The 15,854-nt window shown below is 46.6% G+C and overlaps 1 protein-coding gene across 1 annotated transcript in view; it reads left to right on the top strand.

Annotated features, from left to right (window-relative positions):
- The first annotated feature begins 623 nt into the window (after window positions 1-623).
- The window catches only part of LOC135896037 (zinc finger protein 271-like), a 254,612-nt gene continuing 239,381 nt past the window's right edge, over window positions 624-15,854 (top strand). Inside the window, exons 1-2 of the mRNA XM_070524623.1 lie at window positions 624-776; window positions 1,282-1,389. The gene's annotated coding sequence lies outside the window, so the exon portion shown is untranslated. The remainder of the gene's footprint in view (window positions 777-1,281; window positions 1,390-15,854) is intronic.

The raw sequence follows: 15,854 nt of genomic DNA on the forward strand, positions 1-15,854 counted from the left end.
TGTAGAGCAGCACTTATATTAAAGCACTTAAATCGCTTTTGCAAACTTTCTACTGAACTAGACATCCAATGACAATAAAAACAAGATATGCTCACCTTTCCTTGAAACAGAATCGATCAACCTATTGCACATATGGGGCGGAGGACTTACTCGTGAATATACATTTACTATACTTTTACCAGATCATCTGCCTTTCGCTACGGCACAAATCAGTAAATCCTAATGTCATCTACGACATTAGGCTATTCGTAATAAACGCAAAAAAGCTAGATTATCCTATGACTCTTTTAAAACAATTTTTCCAGTATCTTACGGAGGCTAGGAAAGAGAAATTTATGCTGTCGATCTATAGGATTGCAGTTGCCACTTACGCTCGTTGTTTACATTTCTTGCACCGTTCCTCCTCTTCTAGTTTCACTATTCAAACGCAAAGCATTCGCAAATATCTGTTTTATTTTGTATATTTGTGAATTTATTCATTTGCCGCCAATACAAGCGCATTGTGCCTGTCGAAATGGCAACACGAGCGCTGAACAGATCACAGAAGCAGACGACAGCGAACAGGTTATAGCTAGCGCCACTCTGCTCGTACGTCCTGTCCCTAGCGACAAGAAGGCGTGCTGGAGCAGGCGTGCTGGAACAGGGAGATCTGTGCAGGTCTGAAGATCAGTAAATGACCCACTACCCGTCCTAGTACACGGTGTTATGCTGTGTATACGCATGTGGTGAGCGGGCACAAACTTCCCTGCTGCTGTCGCTCACGGCCACCTCCAAAGGTAAACGAGTGCACGAATCAGCTCAATACCTACGTCCGTTGCTTTCTTTGTTCATGTTGTAGCGTCACACTTGTACACACAAAGAAGAAAATGAGCGGGTGAAGAGGACTTTGTTTTTGCTCTAGCGGCCTCGCACCATCCAGTGCTTTAGTGCCGAGCCTTCTAAATAGACGTCTCCCGCATTGTAACAATATGTCATGCGCGCAACTTTGCATCAATGGTCGACATTGTAATAACACAAATACGGTATATTACACAGGTAGTCTGTCTGCCTTAATTTTGTCTGCTGTTTTTAGGACATCTGTTACGAGCTATCCGGACGAACGCTACACATTCGAGAGTTTACAGCTAAAAGAACAATTTTCCTTGTTGCGCGAGGAGCACATTTTTATTTACTTTTTCACTTAGCGACAGTTACGCGCTGAAGTGCTCAAGGCACATATCCCTGAATTGTTGTACCGTCATTTGTCTAATTTGTTTTACTGTGCTACTGCTGTCGTTACAGCTTCTGCTCATCTTAGTTGTGCCCGTCAAAATATCGCCCATCTCTGCACCGTTGACAACAATTAGCTGCAAGTGCTGATTGCTGCTGGTTGGCTCAGTCCAGAATCAGGTATGTACATCCATTTGCGCAAGGAATTCTGATGCTTCTAATACTTGAGCTGTTCCAGTAAAGGAAAACTGAATTAAGTGTCCTTTGAGTGATGCGTGACACCCTATCACTGTATTGCTATACAGGTGGCAAGGCATATTCAGATCTAGGTCAGTAAAGCCGACCAGTTATCTGTTGGAAGTTCCCGCAAAGCATTAAATGCGAATATAATATTGTCTAGGCCAGAACTCTTATAATACTGTAGTGCCCTTGGTGCCTGATGTCATCACAAAAGAAACAGTAAAAGAATCCAGAAAATTTGTGTAGAGCTGTCCCGTGACAATAAATCATACAGATATAATTATGTTGCGAACTGTGACTGAACGTCCACAGCTGTGGGTAATTTCCTTGTGGGAATACTGTTGCTTTTCAGCATATATTGTGTCGGGTGCACTATCACTTGCCAGTTGCATCCTCAGTGTCTGACTCATTGTCATAAGACTGTGTCTATCTGTACAATGCAGTTGCTGCGCCACAAGCGATGTCAGTGAGTGGTGGTGAAAGTGTTAGAATAGATTAGGTCTCCTACATAGGAAATGCCAGTCGCCTGAAACAATCGCTTAAGTTGTTTCAGCATCTGAAATAGCTCTGCAAGCCTGCAGGTATGCTTAGATGTCTCGGTGTTTGTCTGAGTTGTCATCGGCAAGTGTTCGTATATTGCTCTTACGGTGGTATATTATTTAAACTTTGCCACTTGCTCTGGGCTTTAGGTGTAGCAGTGTGATGTACTCTGCATTTCATTATGACATGGACGTGTGGCTGCAATGAAATCTTTCGAAGGGAATTTCTTTGGCTCTTTCGACCATTTTCGTTCTTAGTTGGAGGTCTGTAATTGTTGGTGGTCGGTATCTGCTAGGAAAACATTTGTGCGCTTTTCCTTGTTCTCTCGTTTGCTTGTTCTTTTGTTTGTTCACCCTTTCATTCCTTTACGCTATTCGCTTACATAGACAGTTATCATCTATGGTCCCAGCACATTTTCTTCACACAAGTTCATGCTCTATTTTGCCAGCAATCTTACTAACAAGGGTTTAGGGCTTGCACTCTTGCTTGCTAACATTGCACACCTTTGATAAAGTTTGGTCACACCTCCATTACTACAGGAACCCATTTCTTGGGTTGTACGTCACTGTTCATGACTTACAAGAGGGTTGAGTGTTGTCATTCCTTTTCATGGCCAGATGTGTTAAACATAAATATAATTATGGGGCTGTATGTGTCAACACTACAATCAGATTATGAAGCATGCCATAGTGGCAGACTACGGATTTTGACACCTTTGTGTTCTTTAAAAGGTTGCTGAAACGGTTCAGGACCCGCTGTGGTTGCTTAGTGGCTATGGTGTTGGGCTGCTGCACATGGAAGTCATGGGATTGAATCCTGGCTACATTTTGATGGGATCAAAATTCGAGAATTCCCATGTTTTAGGTGCATGTTGAAGAACCCCAGGTGTTCTCCCACTACAGTGTGCCTTGTAATCAAATGGCAGTGTTGGCTTGTAAAAACACAGTTTAATTTTATTTTTTTGAATGGTTCAAAGAGGAATTCGGGAAAGGAGCTTCTCTGAAAGTCGAGCATGACGAGAGGGTGACCACAGGAACATGTGCACACCAAGGAAAAACTGTGTGTTACGGTGGCAGGCATTCTACAGTTGCTGCTGAGTGGCTTGCGATGCCGTCAGTCGAGCACGGGCAAGTTGGCAAGGTGATGGCAAGGCCAAGGTGATGGCACTGCGCATACTCGCCTGTCGAGGAGGTTCAGAAAGAAATGCTGTATCCAGGGGCAAGGTTGGTTTGCGACCGCACAATAAATAGAGAAATTGTGGCAGCGTCATGCCGAGAAGATTTATAGGCAAATGTAATGTAAGAAAGGGCAACGTCCCAGGCATAGCATAGCAGTCCTTCAAAACGTACATGGACAGCATATCTGTGAGGGTACGGTTCAACCACTCCGTCAGGCTGTTGGTTTGAGGATGGTGTGAGGTGGTCAGCTTGTGTTGTGTGGAGCAGGAACGCACAATGTCGGTGATAACTTTCGACATAAAGTTATGACCACTATCAGTAAAAATCTGTTGCAGGCGCCGTGGAGTAAGATAATGTTATGCAAGAAAAAGTGCAACGTCGGTGGTCCAACTGGTCAGGAGAGCCCATGTGATTCGCGCCACCCTTATCAGGTGGCGTAATCAGTTTCAACGGGGCTACCCGCTTTCTTTCTAGTGGATGATGCGGTAAAAGGGCTGAGGAGCTCTAATCCAACATGGAAGAATTGTTCTGCAGGGACGGTGATCAGCACGTAGCGCCTGAGGCTCTTTCTGGTGCTGGCAGAAATCGCAGGCAGCAACGTGTTATCGAATGGAGCGAGTGATACCGGACCAATAAAAGCGGCGGCGGATGGGGTTGTACCTGAGAGATACCCCAAGGTGTCCTGCAGTAGATTCATCATAGAACTCATAGAGCAGAGTGTGTTGTAGAAGTTTGGGCATGACAAGAAGACAATCAGACCAGCCATGGGAGAAGTTCCTTCGCTAGAGAATGCCAACCTGGAGGACATATCGGCCAAGAGAGGCATTGTTAGGTGAAGAGTGCAGATGCTCAATGAGTGCTCGAAATGATAGGTCTCAGTACTGCTCATCGGCGTTGTTAGGGAAGGCAGACACAGAGAAAATGCCATTGGCGGTGCTACAGGCAGTGTCGTCAGGCTCGTTGACCGGGTAACGAGACAGGCAATCAGTGTTGTTGTGGAGACAGCCAGATTTCTAAATGACAGAATACGAATATCCTTGTCAGTGTCACGCCCAGTGAGGAAGTCGACCTGTGGGGTCTTTCTGTGAGCACAACCAGCAATGTCCGTGCTGGTGTGTGATGACTGAAAAGGGTCGGCCATTTAATTATAGGCGCAGCTTTGCAACTGCCCAAACTGATGCCAGATACTCGAGCTCAATGATGGAATGGTTATGCTTGAAGGTTGGGAGGTGTCTGCTGGCATAAGTGGTAATACGGTCGTTGCTGTGCTTGTGTTGTGCCAGTACTGCACTGATTCTGTGGCTGCTGGCATAGGTATGGACTTAGGTATGTGCAGAAGGATCAAGCCTTTCCCTGTGAGTTCTCGACAATGACCCTGTCATCAATCAGTGGTCTCTTTGTGACGCTCAGGAGAGGGTGACATTGTTATCTTGAAATGAGCTGTCATTTCTAGGGGCTCGAAATGGTGAAGATCTGGAGTGTGACTGCTTGTTCTATGACTCGGGCAATGCTGATTGAGCTTCCTTGAGTGAACGATGAGATGTGATCAGCGCCCATGATAGCCACATGTCTGCCGGTGAAGCATCTTTTTTCTGAGGGATTGTCCGGCACAACACCCCTGCCACTAGACGGCGCATCAGGACGTTGAGTTGTTCGATGCAGCTCGGCTGGCTTGATGCTTGCATTCCTCAGAGCCATCGGGACGCAATGTCATAATATATGGTATGCGGGAGTGCGAAGCCTAAACATATGAAGACAGTGCGCCGTGCGGTACCGAAGAGGACCATCATCATCATCGACATCAATTTGGCAGCGCCGGCAGTGGTGCCTCAAAAAGCGTGGCGCGAGAGTGTGGCCTGTGGCCCGTGGCGTGAGCAGTGCGCGAGGTTCGGCGGTCGACGGAAAACAGCTTCCTCCAATGGCGTCAGGCCCATAGGAGCTATCGCTGCCCGCGCCAATACGCCACACCTGAAGCAACACTGTCGCCCGTTGGGAGGTTACCTCGCCCCGCTCTTCTGCTGGGCACTGGTCCAGGAGGGCTGGCGGTCCGGAACCGGGGCGCTCGAGCGTTCGGGTGAGCGGCCACAGGGCTACCCCTCCAGCTGTGGACGCGACCCGGTGACTGCGGCCGGCTACCTGAGCCCCGCGAGGCGTTCCGACCCGGCCGTCCAACCCAGCTGTCCGACCCAGCCGACCGTCCCGGCCGTCCGACCCAGCTGTCCGACCCGGCCGTCCTACACGGCTGTCCGACCCGCCGGCCGACACTGTTTTCCGACCTCGCTGGCCGGCATCGGTTCGACGAGGTCGCAGACACGGCGACACACGCTTCCGCCGGAACTGTAGGCCGATCATAATCCACCGATCCATAGATATAGTGCATGTCACCTATGAGGCATTTTGGGACATTGTCACGTGTGTGTGCCGTTATCTGTGTTGTGTACGTCAATACATGTCTGATGTGTGTTTTTGCTTTCGCGTGCTGCTTCTCCCTTTTTCTGGAGTGATCCAGCCCCAATAACATCACAAACTGGCGAGCCTGCCAGGATTCACTCGTAAATACAATGAAAGGGGGCAGTTTCGCTTGAGCGCAGACACACATTAGTAGACGGCACCATGGATTTAGAGAAAATCACGGCTATAGGACTCCGAATAGGATTGTCAGGCGCGGAACTTTGCAGATGGATTGAGGCCGAACAGGCAAAACAAAGGGATGAGAGAGCTGCGGAGCGAGAGGCAATCAAGGAAGCTGCTGAATTAGCGCGCTTAGCTGACGAGAGGCAGCGTGAGATCCTCCAGCTAAAGCTGCCGCTTCAGGAAGGAGCTCAGAATGTGCCGGCAGCGGCTTCTGAAATTTTGATTGCGCCCAGCACCTCCTCGTCATCCCTCAATCCAAAGAAGTTACTTCCTTTGTTCGACGAGAAACGTGATGACTTACACACGTATTTACAGCGATTTGAGCGCGTAGCAACAGGGCAGGACTGGCCACAAGAAAATTGGGCTCTTGCTGTGAGCATGTGTCTAACTGGTGAAGCTTTAACCGTGATTGGTCGGATGACGGCCACCGATTCATTAGATTACCCGAAGGTAAAGAAAGCGTTGCTACAGAGATTTCAATTCACGGCTCAAGACTACCAAGAGAAGTTTCGTAAAGCACGAGCAGTAGAGGGCGAAACTGGAAGACAGTTAGCAGCAAGAATTTCAGCCTATTTTGACCATTGGATTGAGATAGCTAATGTGCCTAAAACATATGAAGGTATACGAGATCACATGATCTCTGAACAGTTTCTGCGTTGTTGTGAGCCAAAGCTAGTCATTTTCTTGAAGGAGCGAGAGTGCAAATCCCTTGACGAACTTGCTAGCTTGACGGATCGCTTTCTTGAAGCGCAGAACTGGACAAACCTAGGAAAGGGTCCCGATAACACAAAGGATTCTGGTGGAAAAAACATTGAAGCTCCCAGGGAACCGCAACTTATGTGCACCCTTTGTCATCGGTTTGGACATTTGGCTCCTGACTGCCGTGCCCCACCTATTCGTATGCTGAAGCGTGAGTTGTGCTACAGAACGGGACATACAGCTGAAAATTGCCGAACTGGGTACGGGGACAACAAACCAAGTTCAGCGTGTGCACTCGCCAAATCTCAACCAGTCCGAACTTGTCCAGTGAATGAATCAAAGCGTCCAGGAAAGAAGACTCGCCGATCAAGTGACAGCGATGACAAGAACCCTGGGACTGCTGTAACTTTCCTCATCGACGGGATGCCAGTGGTTGAAGGCCGGCTGCTAGGAAAAAGTGTTCATGTATTACGAGACACCGGTTGTAATACCGCAATTGTCAGACGAGAACTCGTTCCAGAGGTGTATATGACGGCAAGAACGAGCAACGTTGTTCTTCTGGACGGCTCAACAAGCCACCTACCTGAAGCTGTCGTACAAATGAACACGCCGTACTTCACAGGAGAATTAACCGTGGCATGTATGGACGAGCCCCTCTACTCCGTAATTCTGGGAAACCTTCCAGGTGTCAGAGGACCATATGATCCAGACTCTGACTGGAAACCCCCTGATGCTCCCAACGAGGAGTCATCGCCGATAGAAATGAAGCTGAATAAGGCGCCTAGGAAGCCTCAGCATGTATCCAGCGTGGCTGAAGCCCGAACTGAAGAACAAGGCAAGATTCGTCCCGCGTGCCTTCCGACAATCGTCTTACGTGGCATGACAAAAGGACAACTCATTGAAGAACAGCGGAAAGACCCGACGCTGAAACATATTTTTGCGAAAGTAAGCAAGTCGTTTGACTCGGGAAAGGGCCACAGCTACGAGTTCGTAGAAGAAAAAAGATTGTCGTATCGCCTTTACCACCGGGCCACTGGCAGAACCTTTAAGCAGGTGGTCATACCAAAAGCATTTAGACATGGCGTATTAGAAGTGGCTCATGAAAACATCATGGCAGGACATAAAGGTATCGGGAGAACAACCAATCATGCCCTACAAGAATCTTATTGGCCAGATGTGCTCAGAGACGTAAAACGCTTCGTGAAGTCGTGGGACAAGTGCCAAAAGACAACCGCTAAAGGGAAAGTACAGGCCGCTCCACTTCCTCGCCAGTGTGTGCTTGTGTGTGCGTGCAAGAATACAAGTTCGGTCCTGAAGTCTTAGAAGCGCCGACATAAGACCCTCCGAAGTCGAGAAAGCGCCGGGGACCAGGCCAGCGGAAACAAGCCCACAGAGGAGCGCGCCAGGCACGTCAACAGAGTGTTGCGTTGGAGTCTCCTTTTGCAGGAGTATTCTTTTACTGTTAACTACATAAAAGATTGTCACAATGTCAGAGCTGACTACTTGAGTCGAGTCGCGCGTAATCACCTGTTTATATATCAAAATGTGATTAGACATTGCGACATCTCAAGTGTTTAGTATTTAGTTGAAAGCGAACAGACTTGTGCGTTCGTTGTGCGAACAGACTTGTGCGGGTGCAATGCCCTGTGAGCAAGATGTGTCGTGTACTTATGTGAACAATCGGACAGACGTACATGACAATTTTCCTTTTTTTCTGTTTCTCATCCCGCGTCCTTGTGTTAGAATAGTTGCGAACAACTTTCTCGAAAAGGGGGGTATTGTCATAATATATGGTACGCAGGAGTGCGAAGCCTAAACATATGAAGACAGTGCGCCATGCGGTGGCGAAGAGGACCATCATCATCATCGACACCAATTTGGCAGCGCCGGCAGTGGTTCCTCAAAAAGCGTGGCGCGAGAGTGTGGCCCGTGGCCCGTGGCGTGAGCAGTGCGCGAGCTTCGGCGGTCGACGGAAAACAGCTTCCTCGCTGGGCGTCTGGCCCATAGGAGCTATCGCCGCCCGCGCCAATACGCCACACCTGAAGCAACACTGTCGCCCGCTGGGAGGTTACCTCGCCCCGCTCTTCCGCTGGGCACTGGTCCAGGAGGGCTGGCGGTCCGGAACCGGGGCGCTCGAGCGTTCGGGTGAGCGGCCACAGGGCTACCCCTCCAGCTGTGGACGCGACCCGGTGACTGCGGCCGGCTACCTGAGCCCCGCGAGGCGGTCCGACCCGGCCGTCCGATCTGCCGGCCGACACTGTTGTCCGACCCCACTGGTCACGGCTGTCCGACCCGCCGGCCGACACTGTTGTCCGACCCCGCTGGCCGGCATTGGTTCGACGAGGTCTCAGACACGGCGACACACGCTTCCGCTGGAACTGTAGGCCGATCATAATCCACCGATCCATAGATATAGTGCATGTCGCCTATGAGGCATTTTGGGACATTGTCATGTGTGTGTGCCGTTATCTGTGTTGTGTACATCAATACATGTCTGATGTGTGTTCTTGCTTTCGCGTGCTGCTTCTCCCTTTTTCTGGAGTGATCCGGCCCCAATAACATCACACGCAGGTTCCGAGAACTAAGATCTTCTGGCCAAAGCCATCTTAATAGGTGGGCTCTGACTTGACTGTATAGATGCAAGATGACAAGCTCCAAGGAGCGACCTTTGTCAGCCCTGCACAATGCTGCAAGCGCCACATGCAGGCCACTCATCGCCAAACTGTACAAATTGAAATAATTTGATAACCCCCTATCTGAAGGGAAACCCTGAAACACAAGGTTTACATTAATCTGGACAAGCACCAGCACTCTTTCAACTATGTCTCCGTGCAAATAGACACAGAGTTTATGTAATGAAGCTAAGTAATCATGAATTAGAGCTTCCGCAGATCAGGAAGGCGAAGTGAGAATGGGCTTTGAATAATTGATATCTGTAGCACTTAGCACAAGATAGCTACATGATCATGACATAATGCCAAGTTGCGAAATAAACAAAATGGAAAACTATCTACAAGTCTTATCACTTTCCTAAATTGGCTCAGAAGGCCTGATTTATTCTGCCTTTCTTCTAGTTCACTTTTAAATTGTGCTACTGTAAAGCTACGCTCTACCCGAGCAGGAGGCCATATTTGTTTATTTATTTATTTATTTAGATGTACCTTACAGGCGTTCGAGAAGGCATAGTGTAATGGGGGAAATATGGTAACATATTAGTATGGAATCGGGAAAGAAATAAACATCAGCTTAAGGAAAGGAGTACGCACAGAACATGGAAAATTAATACATTATCAAATACAATATGTAGAGCAATCACAATAAATGGTAAACAACAACATAATAGCATTATAACATTGTAAACATTTTAGCATGTTATACAGTAGTAAGTATAGTGAAAAAATTGGGAGCACTAAAATTCATTAACATTGTAAAAAAAAAATGCAAGAAAATTACAAAAGATTCCGTGTTTAGACGGTTGAAACGGCATATTGATCGGTTAGCAGATTGCGAAATGCAATGCGTTTAGATTGGCATGCAATGGTATCTGGTAGTGCGTTCTGTAAACGGACCGCACGGGGCAAAGCTGAAAAATTTAAAGGGTGTGTGTTGCCATAAATTCGGGTGTAGCTGAACTGATTGTTCAGTCGTTGTGATGTCAAGGATGCTTTTTTCAGGTTTGATAAGGTTAGGCCAACTGTGTGAACAAATCTATGAAATAATAACAGAAGGGAAATATCACGGCGAGTAGTTAGTGGTTGCAACGAAAGATCGATTTTTATTTGGGTTACACTTGACTGGTTACTATAATTTTTAGAAACGAAATGGCTCGCCCTATTCTGGATGCTCTGCAGGAGTTCGATAAGGTAATTTTGATGAGGAGACCATATACAAGAAGCGTACTCAATTTGTGGCCGTACAATAGTTACGTAAGCTAGTTTTCGTAGTGGTAAAGGCGCACTTCTTAAGTTGCGGTGCAGAAATCCTAATGATCTGGAGGCATTAGCTGAAATGGAGGTGATGAAAGATTGTGTGTAAGGAGCACTCCTAAATACTTATATTCTGTGGTGTGGTCAACTATGTTATAATCCAGATGATAAGAAAAGTGAGAGTTAACAGTTTTTCGAGAAAAGGAAACTACTTTGCACTTCGACACGTTTAGGGACATGAGCCACGTAACGTGCACACCAATCACTGATATGTGCAAGATCATTTTGGAGTGCCGTGTGGTCAGAGGGACAGTTAATCGAACGGCATACAATGCAGTCAGCAAATAATAGTACAGAAGATGTTATATTGTTAGGTAAATCGTTAATGTAAATAAAAAGAGAAGAGGCTCAAGTACACTGCCTTGAGGTACACCAGAGGTGACATCAGGAAGGCCAGAGGAAGAGTTAGCAACAACAGTGAACTGTTCGTAAGAAAATTACGAATCCATGATAGGGTTAGTGAGTCGAGTTATTTTGCTTAGAGCCTTGATATCAGGCGACTATGGGCTACACGATCGAATGCTTTCGAGAAATCCAAAAAGATGCAGTCAATTTGTTTATTACTCTTGATATCAAAGTGTAAGTCTGACGTGAATTCTAGTAGGGTTTCGCAAGAAAATCCTTTTCGGAAACCATGCTGTTTCCAGTAAAAAAGTTATTGCATTCAAGATGAGAATATATATGGGATGCGATAATGTGTTCCAACATTTTGCAGCAAATGCATGTTAGTAGTTACATGGAAATGTTAGTAGTAGTGTGACATACCTTAGCATAATACAATGCAGCGTGATTAGAATAAATCGCCAATTCTGACCAATAATAAAAAAAACTTCCAACAAATCTTGCAAACTATGGAAAGCAAGTTACAATCAAAATTACACTGTGGCCTTTCATCTTCACTGATGCTTTCCTTTCTCGAGTGTTTAACTATCTGATTTTTCATGGAAGTAATCAAACTAAATAAAGTCTGCCATACCATGAGCAGTAAAGCAGAAGTAAAGAAAGCCATGGGAGCTATGCAAAGGGGGAAGACAGCTGGGGAGGATCAGGTAACAACAGATTTGTTGAAGGATGGTGGGCAGATGGTTCTAGAGAAACTGGCCACCCTGTATACGCAATGTTCATGACCTTGAGCATACGGGAATCTTGGAAGAATGCTAACATAATCCTAATCCATAAGAAAGAGGACTCCAAAGACTTGAAAAATTATAGACCGATCAGCTTACTGTCAGTTGCCTACAAACTATTTACTAAGGTAATCGCAAATAGAATCGGGAACACCTTACACTTCTGTCAAGCAAAGGACCAGGCAGGATTCCGTAAAGGCTACTCAACAATAGACCATATTCACACTATCAATCAGGTTATAGAGAAATGTGCGGAATATAGCCAACCCTTATATATAGCTTTCATTGATTACGAGAAAGCGTTTGATTCTGTCGAAACCTCAGCAGTCATGGAGGCATTACGGAGTCGGGGTGTAGACGAGCCGTATGTAAAAATACTGAAAGATATCTATAGCGGCTCCACAGCCACTGTAGTCCTCCATAAAAAAGCAACAAAATCCCAATAAAGAAAGGCGTCAGGCAGAGAGATATGATCTCTTCAATGCTATTCACAGCGTGTTTACAGGAGGTATTCAGAGACCTGGATTGGGAAGAATTGGGGATAAAAGTTAATGGAGAATACCTTAGTAACTTGCGATTCGCTGATGATATTGCCTTGCTTAGTAACTCAGGGGACCAATTGCAATGCATGCTCACTGACCTGGAGAGGCAAAGCAGAAAAGTTGGTCTGAAAAATTAATCTGCAGAAAACTAAAGTAATGTTTAACAGCCTCGGAAGAGAACAGAAATTTACAAAAGGCAGCGAAGCACTGGAAGTCGTAAGGGAATACATCTACTTAGGGCAGGTAGTGACGGCGGATCCAGATCATGAGACGGAAATAATCAGAAGAATAAGAATGGGCTGGGGTGCGTTTGGCAGGCATTCTCAGATCATGAACAGCAGGTTGCCATTATCCCTCAAGAGAAAAGTGTATAATAGCTGTGTCTTGCCAGTACTCACCTACGGGGCAGAAACCTGGAGGCTTACGAAAAGGGTTCTACTTAAATTGAGGACGACGCAACGAACTATGGAAAGAAGAATGATGGGCGTAACGTTAGGGGATAAGAAAAGAGCAGATTGGGTGAGGAAACAAACGCGAGTTAATGACAACTTAGTTGAAATCAAGAAAAAGAAATGGGCATGGGCAGTACATGTAATGAGGAGGGAAGATAAACGATGGTCATTAAGGGTTACGGACTGGATTTCAAGGGAAGGGAAGCGTAGTAGGGGGCGGCAGAATGTTAGGTGGGCGGATGAGATTTAGAAGTTTGCAGGCACGTCATGGCTACAATTAGTACATGACCGGGGTTGTTGGAGGAGTATGGGAGAGGCCTTTGCACTGGAGTGGGCATAACCAGGCTGCTGCTGCTGCTGCTGCTGCTGCTGCTGCTGATGATGATACCATGAGCACAAACAAACAATGTCCTCTTTTTGACAAAAGCTCCTAAAACGTTCAAAATTTAATATCGTCGAAGAAATTAAAGTTAATGAATGCAATCTGCAAAATGTGCTTCCAAAAAACACTCTTGCATGTTATGACTCGTTATGAACTCCCGTAAAACCATAACTGATCCACTTGCGCAGCTTGGATGTGACCTTCCAAACTGTATGAATGAGAAGAAAGGGGGTTAACTGAGGGGCCTGGTTTTTAGTAATCATATGATGAGAAGCCAACAAACAGACACCAAGGAAAACATAGGGTAAATTACTTGTACCTAATAATTGAAATAAAGAAATTATAAATTAATGGCAATGAAAGTGGATGAAAAAACAACTTGCCACGGGTGCGGAATGATCCCACGTCTTTGCTTTATGCATGCGATTCTCTAACCGATTGAGCTACTGCTGCATGGTTTCCCCATCCACTTTCTTGTGTATTTATGTGTTACTACGAGAACTAACCTTGGGAGTGTTAGCCAGCGTCGCCACTCTCGAGCCTTGTTGGCGGATGTTCCAAACTTTATGCAACACTAACCCTGTTTGCTTTACTATTCTAAATGTGTTGTGACATAAACTTTCCGTTTGTGATTGGGGATCTAACATGAGCCGAAAATGCTAACAACCTAACAATATTTTGTGTTATTCCTTACACTTCTTAAGCATTGACGTGCAACCAAGCTAAATACAGCACGAATCAAAAGAACAAAACAATTTGCAACATGGCTGTCTGATTTCATATTTCAGACAAGCTCGAGAGGGTCGTGCATTTCGTGGCTTTTGCAGAGCGCTGTCTTGGAAGAAGGCAAAAGCCTCTCATTTGCCTGACGCACCTCGTAGCTACAACTTTAGGACAACAGCCTCCAAGTACTGAGAGAAGATGACATTTACAGACCCACACACGCACTGTTCCCTTAGGTGCTAGGCAGCTGCCTTTCTTTGCCCCCGTGAGTGACCTAGTAGTGACTCTAGTAGCAGCCTACAGGGCGCTTCGCTTTGTTCCTCTGCTTACGACAAGACATCTGCAGTGCGATTAGGTGACGGTTACTACGCCTGAATCTTCATGAAGCTCTCCTTCTTGCAATGTGCATCATACTGATCTCCGCAAATGCCTAAGCTTGGGATTTATCGTCCTTCGCCTTTTTCACATTCTCCGGCTGGATCCTGACTGTCGTGCATCTGTGTCTGTTGCCTTGTCGCTTCACATGTTTGTTTCCATACTCCTTGCCTTATCTGCCTTTCTCATCTTGGGTCTATCCCTTTGCTTCACCATCTGCTCTGACGTACGCAAACAGCCATAGGCAACTTTTCCTGGCAGGCTGGCCGAACTTGCCACCTTCGTGCACACTTCGCCTAATGTGCCCTCTGTTTCCTGCGCGGAAAAACCGCCACTGTCTACTGCCTTCCCCTCGCTTCCGGCTACCAGCAAGTTTGACTCATCACTGCGCTCAACTATCTCAGGAATCATTCCATGGTCCTCTGACTGTTGCACAATAGGGAATACGCCTATCAGTTTTTGAGTTTCTTTGCATGTTTTTGCCCTGAAAGATCCCATATTGGAGAAGGGTTCTCCTCGTTCCGTCAGCGTTTGCTCTGACCTCTTTGATTATCAATAGGTTACTTGCTCGGGCAGGCTGGCCAATATTGCCGCCTCCATACACACCTGGCTGTTCAGTGAAAGCTGTCCCATGTATGGCTGCATGTTCTTGTCGGAGTCCTGAGCTATGACAAATACCACCCGCTTCTCACAGCTCCTGGCTATGTGGTCTTTTCTTCTGCAGTTGTAATACACAACTTTCTTCCGCGCCTCCAACGTGTGTACACCATCAGCAGGGGCTTCTTCGTTTCTTGTGCTACTTTAGGTGTGTCACCCTCTTTCTCTTTATGTGTGCTGGGGGAGTTTGAAGTCTTCGGTTTAAAATGCCTACAGAAATACTTGTTACCCTTTGGCTTCCGGGAGGCATATCCTGCTTTGTCGCTTGTTTCTTATTGTCACGACTTACTTCGGAAGCTTCGGAGCGTGTGGTAATGCTTGGCGAGTTCTGCTGCTTTCTCTTATTGCCCTTCGCAGTCGGTTTGAAATGCTGGACAGAAGGGTCTAAAGGAATCCTCCTTAGCCCTATCGTAGTCTCGCACTTTGTCCTCAGACAAGCAGTTCATGAAACAGCGATACTGAACAAGATTAGTGCTGGTAATCTCTTGGTCCACAAGTCCCGGCTGACACCCTCTTTCTCAGTAAAACTTCATTTGGGCCTAGTTGGTGCATAATTCTGAGCTTAAACTTACAGCGCAAACGCCCAAGACGGACCACAACAGAAATATGTGACACTCTTTCAAAACCGGCGAGGAAATAACTATATCCTTCTCTACCATGAAAGTGTGGAGCTGGAATCACGCTATTTGCCATCTAAGTATCTGACTTTTCTGCTCAAGCTCTTCCATTCCAAGAACATGCCATTGTGCTGCCTCCTGCACACACCTATGGTGTGTTTCTGCTTCATGTTTGCATCATTTTGCCTCTTCATGCTTGCGCTTTTCTGCTTCACGCTTGCGTCTTTCTGCCTCTTCATGCTGACGCCTCACACGCCTCTTCTTCTTCACATTCGCACCTCTCTGGCCTCTCTCCTGCTTCACGCTTGCACCTCTTGCACTCCTCTGCCATTTGCTTTCTTTCAACAATGGTTTCCCAAGCCTCTTCAGCTTCCTGGACTGTCGCATCTTCTGCGTTCATGACGTCGAGAACTGCTTCTTGTGTTGTTGCAGAGCTGGCGAGAATGCCCAACTCTTTGCAAATGACAAGGAGGTCCTGCGCTTTTGGCGAATT

This window comes from Dermacentor albipictus, chromosome 8 (assembly GCF_038994185.2).
Source record: "Dermacentor albipictus isolate Rhodes 1998 colony chromosome 8, USDA_Dalb.pri_finalv2, whole genome shotgun sequence".
Classification (NCBI taxonomy): domain Eukaryota; kingdom Metazoa; phylum Arthropoda; class Arachnida; order Ixodida; family Ixodidae; genus Dermacentor; species Dermacentor albipictus.